Raw genomic sequence first — 8,290 nt, forward strand, 5'->3', positions numbered from 1 at the left:
CTCACTCGCAGCACCACCATCTTCGACCTACGAGATCTTAAAATATTAATTAAAATAAGAACCCAACTGCTGACTGGTACGACGAATATTTAAAAAGAAAAATTTTGAAAAATCATTTTATTTAATTGTAAAAAAATTTTATTAAAAAAAATTTTTTTTAAATATGAAGATTGTTGGGTATTTAAATCACGAATCGAGCCATCTTTGCTAATAACTGATTGCTTTATTAGAATTTAATAACAAAAGATTACACTTTTAACATGACTTGAGGAAAGAAAAGATATATCGCCGTTCTTTATACGAGAACAATAGGGTGTCCGTTATTTTGGCGATTTTCGAAATTTGTACGGGACCCCCCCCTAACTTTTTAGTAAAAAAATAACAAAAATTTTGGCGCTAATAAAAAGTTCCTACGATGATTCTAAGTGGAGGCTCATCGATGTTGAAAATTAACCCGTAAATCTTATGGGAAAAAACATTTTTTTAGTATTTCTTCGGGCATTTCCACCGCAGTCAGTCTAAAAATCCAGCAAGTGAGATATCTTTTCTTGAATGTTTTCCACGTGAAATGAGCCTAGGCGGAACAAAATCGATCAATTTCCGGCCGAGTTATTCCACTTTGAACTTCAATAATTTTTTGGATGAAAAATTATTGAAGTTCAAAGTGGAATAACTCGGCCGGAAATTGATCGATTTTGTTCCGCCTAGGCTCATTTCACGTGGAAAACATTCAAGAAAAGATATCTCACTTGCTGGATTTTTAGACTGACTGCGGTGGAAATGCCCGAAGAAATACTAAAAAAATGTTTTTTCCCATAAGATTTACGGGTTAATTTTCAACATCGATGAGCCTCCACTTAGAATCATCGTAGGAACTTTTTATTAGCGCCAAAATTTTTGTTATTTTTTTACTAAAAAGTTAGGGGGGGGGGTCCCGTACAAATTTCGAAAACCGCCAAAATAACGGACACCCTAGAGAACAATCTAGAAGCGACCGTTAAATATACTCGTATATTTCAAAAGAACAAAGAGATAGTAAACATAAAATGACTGGTGAGGTGAGCAAAGTCACAAACTTAACGATCAAAGACAATTAACCAGTCGATAACACAGCAGATAAGAATGCGCGCGGATTGAATATCGAAATTACTTTAAATTCAACACGCCCTTCTCAATTCGAGCGAGAAAAAAAAACAATGTAACATATAATAAACGTATTATTCTATCCCTAACATCTCTATACATCTGTAGGGTTTAAGTTTTGGCAGAGCTTTAGTCAAAATGTCAGCTGCCATATCCACAGTAGGGACATGTTCCAATCGTAATTTGTTCTCCCTGATAGCTTGTCGTACAAAGTGATGACGGATATCAATGTGTTTTGTACGCGTATGCATGACCGGGTTTTCTGCTAGACTGATGGCCCCGCAATTGTCGCAACGGATTTTGATATCTGCTAACTCCTTCAATCCGAGTTCTGATATGGCGGCCGTGAGATAGATCACCTCTTTTGCGGTTTCCGAGAGTGCCATATACTCCGCCTCAGTTGAAGATAAAGCCACAGTGCGTTGCTTTACTGATCTCCAGCTGACAGCTGCACCACACATCAGGAATGCATAGCCTGTATACGATCTCCTATCGTATTGACAACCTCCCCAGTCTGCATCGGTATATCCCACAACAGGATCTTGAGATTGTGAAATATAAACCATAATTAGCAGTACCACGGAGATATCTTAACACTCTCTTGGCAGTAGTCCAATGTTTCTCCGTGTGACAATGATTGAATTGCCCAAGATAGCTCACAATGTATGCAAAATCTGGCCGTGTAGCTACTGCCAGATAGTTTAACGCTCCAATTAATTGCCGATAAGGTCTATCAAAGTTCTTCTCATGCTGCTCCGTTTCGGACGTCTCATCTTTCTTATTACTAGGATCAGCCGGCGTCGAAGTCGGATTGCCATGCTTTATGCCGAACCGTTTTAGAATATTCGTTATATATTCGCGTTGAGTAAGTTTAACTCCATTTTGACCTTGAATAATCTCTATTCCCAGGCAACTTTTAGCCTTACCTAAATCTTTAATTGGTATTTCCTTAGATAGCTTCTTTATTATACTTTCCGTCCATTTGTCGTCTTCTGAGGCTAGGAGGATATCATACACGTAAACCAAGGCCAACAATAACTTTCCGTTATGTTTGGCCGTATATGAACATGGATCTGCCGCGGTGGGCTTGAGTCCTAATTTCTTTAGTATTCCATTCAAATGTATATTCCATTGTCTTCCGGCTTGACGAAGACCGTACAAGGCCCGTTTAAGCATGCATACTTTATTACCATTTTTGATACTCTTAAGCATATGCATTGCCCTTTTTCCTATATCTTCCTTCATATCTCTTCGGCTCATTTCTTCTAAGATTAAAGGAAGTGATTCGGGGATTTCTATGTATACGGGTTCATCCAAATAACTATTGAGAAATGCCGTTATTGCGTCTATTTGACGTATAGTCATCCCCAGCTTTGCTGATATAGCAGTTAATAATAATCTTAATGATTCGAGTCTTGCGACAGGAGCAAAACTTTGTTTAAAATCAATTCCAGGTCGTTGACTAAATCCTCTGGCTACCAATCTTGCCTTTTTGCGTTTCATCGTATCATCTGAACGTTTATTCGTTAAAACAAATCTGCTTCCGATGACAGTCTCTCGCATAGGTCGATCTACTATCTTCCATGTATTCCTTATGAGAATGTTACTGACCTCATCAATCATAACATCTTTCCATTCTTTAACCTGCGCTCCTTCCAGAGCTTCTTTCAAAGGAACTTCTGTCGCATTTGAGAGTGATTGTATCAGATTTGCTTCGTGGAAAACATCATCTTCTTCGTAATCGTCCTGAGATTCAATTTCTGGTAAACGCTACTCTTGCATATTAACTTCATCATATGTGCCTTCGTTATGGTCACTATAATCGTCCTCTTTATCGTGGTGACGACTTGACGCACTGATACTCCTTAAATGATATTGTTTTCTAGGTCGGCCACGAGATCCTGTTCTCACTACACGAGGTCGGCCTCGCGCCCTACATCCTTCTTCCTCTATTTGCTTAGATCTCGCTTCCGGTATTGAAGGAATTACAAAGTCATTATCATCTTTTTCTTGTTCTTTCTCTGAATTTATTTCTCTTACAGTATCGTTCATATCAATGACTAACTCACTTGGATTACTCTGATTAGTGAATCCAATCTCTCGTAAGAATCTGGCATCTCTAGAAACTACCACACTTCTTCGTGTTGGAATCCAAATTCTGTATCCTTTAGTATGATCAAAATAACCGATCAGTATTCCTTTTTCTCCTCGTTTGTCAAATTTTCCTCTTCCTATTGTCTTGTTAAGTACGTACACTTCAATGCCTATTGTACGAAGATGTCCAAGCCGTGGTGTCCTACCGTTCCATATCTCGTAGGGAGTTCTCCTATCCAAACTTTTAGATATACATCTGTTTCTCAAATAACTCGCTGCATGTATGGCTTCAGCCCAAAATGAATCATCCAGTTTTCCTTGAAACAGGATACAACGTGCCATCTCGACGAGAGTACGGTTCATCCGTTCCGCAACCCCATTTTGCTCGGGTGTATACGGCGCTGAGAGACGGCGCTGAATTCCATGTATTTTGAGAAAGTTGTCGAATGCCTTGTTACAAAATTCTCTGCCATTATCAGATTGGAGATATTTTATCTTTTCACCTGTAAATCGCTCCACACGCGATTTATATTCCTTAAAGGCTTTGAGAACCTCGCCTTTTTGTTGCAGAAAGAAAACTTCTGTCCATCTCGTACAGTCATCTACAAATATCAGGAAGTATTTGGCACCTCCTTTAGACGTGGTTCTCATTGGACCACACAAGTCCGTGTGTACAATCTCTAATTTATTTTTTGAACGAGAGTGTGATTCTTGGAATGGTAATTTCGTTTGCTTTCCTTTAATGCAGATTTCGCAAGGTTCACTTACGTCTCCTGATTTAACTTTAATATCTTTTACTATTTCTTTCTTGGCCATTTCCAATAGACAATGTTTGTTAACATGTCCAAGTCTTTGATGCCAAAGGTTGAAACCTTGCATAGACATTTCGCTGACTGCACCTGCCGTTGCATTAGCTTCACGAATGTAATATAGATCGCCTACGCGATCCGCTATCATCTTTGTTATTCCTTGAGCATCTTGTATGATTGCTCTATCTTTCTTGAAAATTACTTCATGATTACGATCCGTAATTTTGGATATGGATAAGAGATTCATCCGGACATCAGGTGCTAGAAGCGTATCCTCTAACTTGATTTTTCGATCTCTCTTTCCATCAGATACTAACATACTAATGTTACCTCTACCTGTGATACTTGCTGAATCATTACTAGCCAGATTCAATCGTCCATAATTTTCCTTAATTGGTTCTACAAACATTGTATCGTCTTTACAGATATGTGAAGTACATCCACTGTCTAAGCACCAACCTATCTTATCGTGCTTCATAACAACGTGCAATGCTGCGTCTCGTTTCTCATGACTAACATGAAATGCATCCTGTGCTGTCGTTGCATTTTCTTCTTTTTCTTCTTTCTTCTTAAAACAATCATTCGCTTTATGTCCTATTTTTTCATAGTTGTAACAACGAATCGGCCTTTTAAATTTTGATTCTTTTCGCTCTGTATCATTTTTATTATTGCTCTCCTTTTTTAGCGGATAACCTCTCTTTTTCTTTCCTTTCCATGCTACCATAGCATCAGTAGTGTCGTGAACCTTTTGCATACGTACTTCGCTTTCTTCTATAATTTTCACTTTTAAATTCTCAGCACTTGGCAATCTTTCATGTGACTCGATAGCACATCGAAAATTCTCGTAACTAGCAGGGAGACTGTACAGCAGCATGATGCTTAATAAATCCTCATTGATTTCTACACCCATGACATTTAATTTGTCGACGACGTCAAAAAACTTCAATAAATGTTCTCGTACATCCTGGCCTTCCTGTAATCGTTGCAATGTTAATTGCTTTAACAATGTAGCTTTTCGTGCAGGACCTTTAGACGCATAAATACTTTCTAATTTTAACCAAATCTCGCGAGAAGTCATGCATCCACGAATTTGTTGTAATTCATTAGGACTAATTGATAAGATTAAATCAGACTTAGCTAGTTTATCCTTGCACAGCCACGCCTCCGCTGCTTTCACAGATTGATCATTGCCGACAATAAGTAGCGGTTTTTTCTCCTCTCCGTTAACGTATTTCCACGTGTCGTTTTTCGTCATTAAAGCTTCCACTTGCACACTCCATGAATCATAATTATCCTTGGTAAGTGCCTCGATACATACTTGACTTGCCATATTGCCCTTGTATATTTCCACCATGCCTTTTTACAAGGAACGATAAAGAAAAGAGTCTAACCTCACGATCGGTCCACCGTGCGCTCGTCATGCACACATTCGCGAACACTTCCTACACGTATACTGGGCCCATAACCTGTTGGGTATTTAAATCACGAATCGAGCCGTCTTTGCTAATAACTGATTGCTTTATTAGAATTTAATAACAAAAGATTACACTTTCAACATGACTCGAGGAAAGAAAAGATATATCGTCGTTCTTTATACGAGAACAATCTAGAAGCGACCGTTAAATATATATTTCAAAAGAACAAAGAGATAGTAAACATAAAATGACTGGTGAGGTAAGCAAAGTCACAAACTTAACGATCAAAGACAATTAACCAGTCGATAACACAGCAGATAAGAATGTGCTCGGATTGAATATCGAAATTACTTTAAATTCAACAAAGGTTTAAAGAAAATCGATGCGTTAATATTAGACGGTTAATGAAAACAATCTTGGGGATTGTTTTGATATGGAAGGACGGATGCGCGCGAGTTTCATATCCCCCCCTCACCCGGCTCACCGATAAACCGAGCATTAAATAAAATTATTATTTTAAATACTACCGACTGCTGACCGATATGACGTAAATTTGAAACTATCGCAGTACTATCACGAGTTAAATTGTAATATATTACCACGAAAAGTAATTGATTGTTAATTATTAAAGTTGCCAATACAAAGTGAACATACGTAAAGTGTATTCGACTGTCATGGGACATTTCGACTGCACGAGGAGCGGTGAGGGGGAAAATGCAACTTTCGGCTGATTTTCGAATCGCCTCCGTCTAAATTTTGCTGTCCCACTCACAACAACGCACCGCGCATAATATACATATTACCACGAAAAGTAACTGTTTTACATTTATTCAATAATTTTGTTTTATAATATGCGATCACGTTAACGAATAAAAAATAAATATATTGTTCTAAAATTGACGCGTTAATATTAGACGGTTAGTGAAAGCAGCCTTAGGGATTGTTTTGATGTGAAAGGACGGACGCGAGTCGCATGTCCCCCCCTCACCCGACTCACCGATAAACCGTGCATCATTTAAATATACATATTAAATAAAATTATTATTTTAAATACTACCGACTGTTGTGACCGATATAACGTATATTTAAAACTATCGCAGTACTATCACAAGTCAAATTGTAATAATATATTACCACGAAAAGTAACTGATTATTAATTAAAGTATTAATAAAGTTGCGAGTACAAAGTAAACATACGTAAAGTGTATGTAACTTTCGGCCGATTTTCGAATCGCCTCCGCTTTCCGCTGTACCCCTCATTTTATATTAAGTACATATATATATATATATATATGTATATTTGAAATATATATATATAAATAAAATTATTTTAAATACTCTCTCTCTTTCCCGACTGCTGACTGGTATGACGAATATTTAAACCATTCGACTGTCATGAGGCATTTCGCTTGCACGCGGAGCGGTGAGGGGGACAGTGCAACTTTCGGTTAATTATCGAATCATTTACGTCTAGCTTTCGCTGTCCCCTTACCACATCGCGCTGTGCACAGAACAATACCATTCGATCGTCATTGGACATTCGGACTGCACGCGGAGCGATGAGGTGAGGGGGACAGTGCAACTCTCGGATGATTTTCGAATAGGGCTCTAATTTTATCCCGTTTTTCGTGTAATACGTGTAAACGTAAAACGTTTATCCGTTTATATTCCCTTTCAGAAAAACGTTTACTTGAAGGTAAAACGTTTACACGTTTAATTATCCGTTTATTAAAGAAACGGTTTTCGAATATACGTGTTTTATTACATATTTAAACGAAAATACATTTACATGTAAATTTAACATATCTGCCTATGAAAAACATCTTTTCGAATATTTTGACCTTTTTTTAATAAAATTAAAAATCGACTTTTTTGCATTTTCTTTAACCCGTTCACCTGAATTGTCCAGTTAGTCCAGATATTACAATAAATAATCAAATAACATAAATATAAAGTATTTTAAAACGAAAATTCTAATTGTAAGGTAATTGAATAAAATGTGGGTTAATTTAGCATATCATATTTAACATTAAATTAATTATACTAAAAAAATGCTTCTACGGTTTGTTTACTAACTTAATTGTGTAACAATAAACAAACAAGAAGGAAACCAATAACGGTTAAAGCCTATAACTGTCAAAGCTGGATCACAAATGCTTATTCAAATTATGTGTGAATTTTATATACTGCGTATGTAGTCCACCTAATCGCGTGCCGAAAATTTTTGTTCAGACTTACAACGCAACACTAAACAACTACCGCAGTAATATCACTTTTAGTTAACAAATAATTGAAGAATTAAAGGACTCTTTTATATAACAATAATTAATACGTTAAAAATGACGAATAAGAGTCAAATTACAATTTAAAATCTGAATTTGATAATTTATTCTAATATTCTATATTGCGAAGAATATCACGTAATTTTTGGCGTTCCGTCCCGGCTTCCACTACTGGACTCATCAGTAAGGTATTGTAATGGAAGCCTACCTTAGACGCCGGTGTAAGTTATTAAATCGAGATGCTATATAAAGAGATATACGCGTGTCTCAGCACTTGCGAGAATTTGCGAATATCGATAGACCTCTGATGGCGGGTCGACGTAGTAATATTCTTCGCAATATTTATCCAAGGTAAGAAATAACGTTCTATTAATATATGTAGTCCCCCCAACTTTTAGTTAAATTGATGCTTATAGCATCTTTTTCTTTTTTTTTTATTTGAATTATTTATTAATTTAATATTACATCGTTAAATTTAAATATATGTCTTTCAATATATTATTAAGATCCAATAAGATGCTATAAGCATAAAAAATTGTTAGATTGC

This window comes from Cyphomyrmex costatus, unplaced genomic scaffold (genome assembly GCF_001594065.2).
Source record: "Cyphomyrmex costatus isolate MS0001 unplaced genomic scaffold, Ccosl1.0 scaffold740, whole genome shotgun sequence".
Taxonomy (NCBI): Eukaryota; Metazoa; Arthropoda; class Insecta; order Hymenoptera; family Formicidae; genus Cyphomyrmex; species Cyphomyrmex costatus.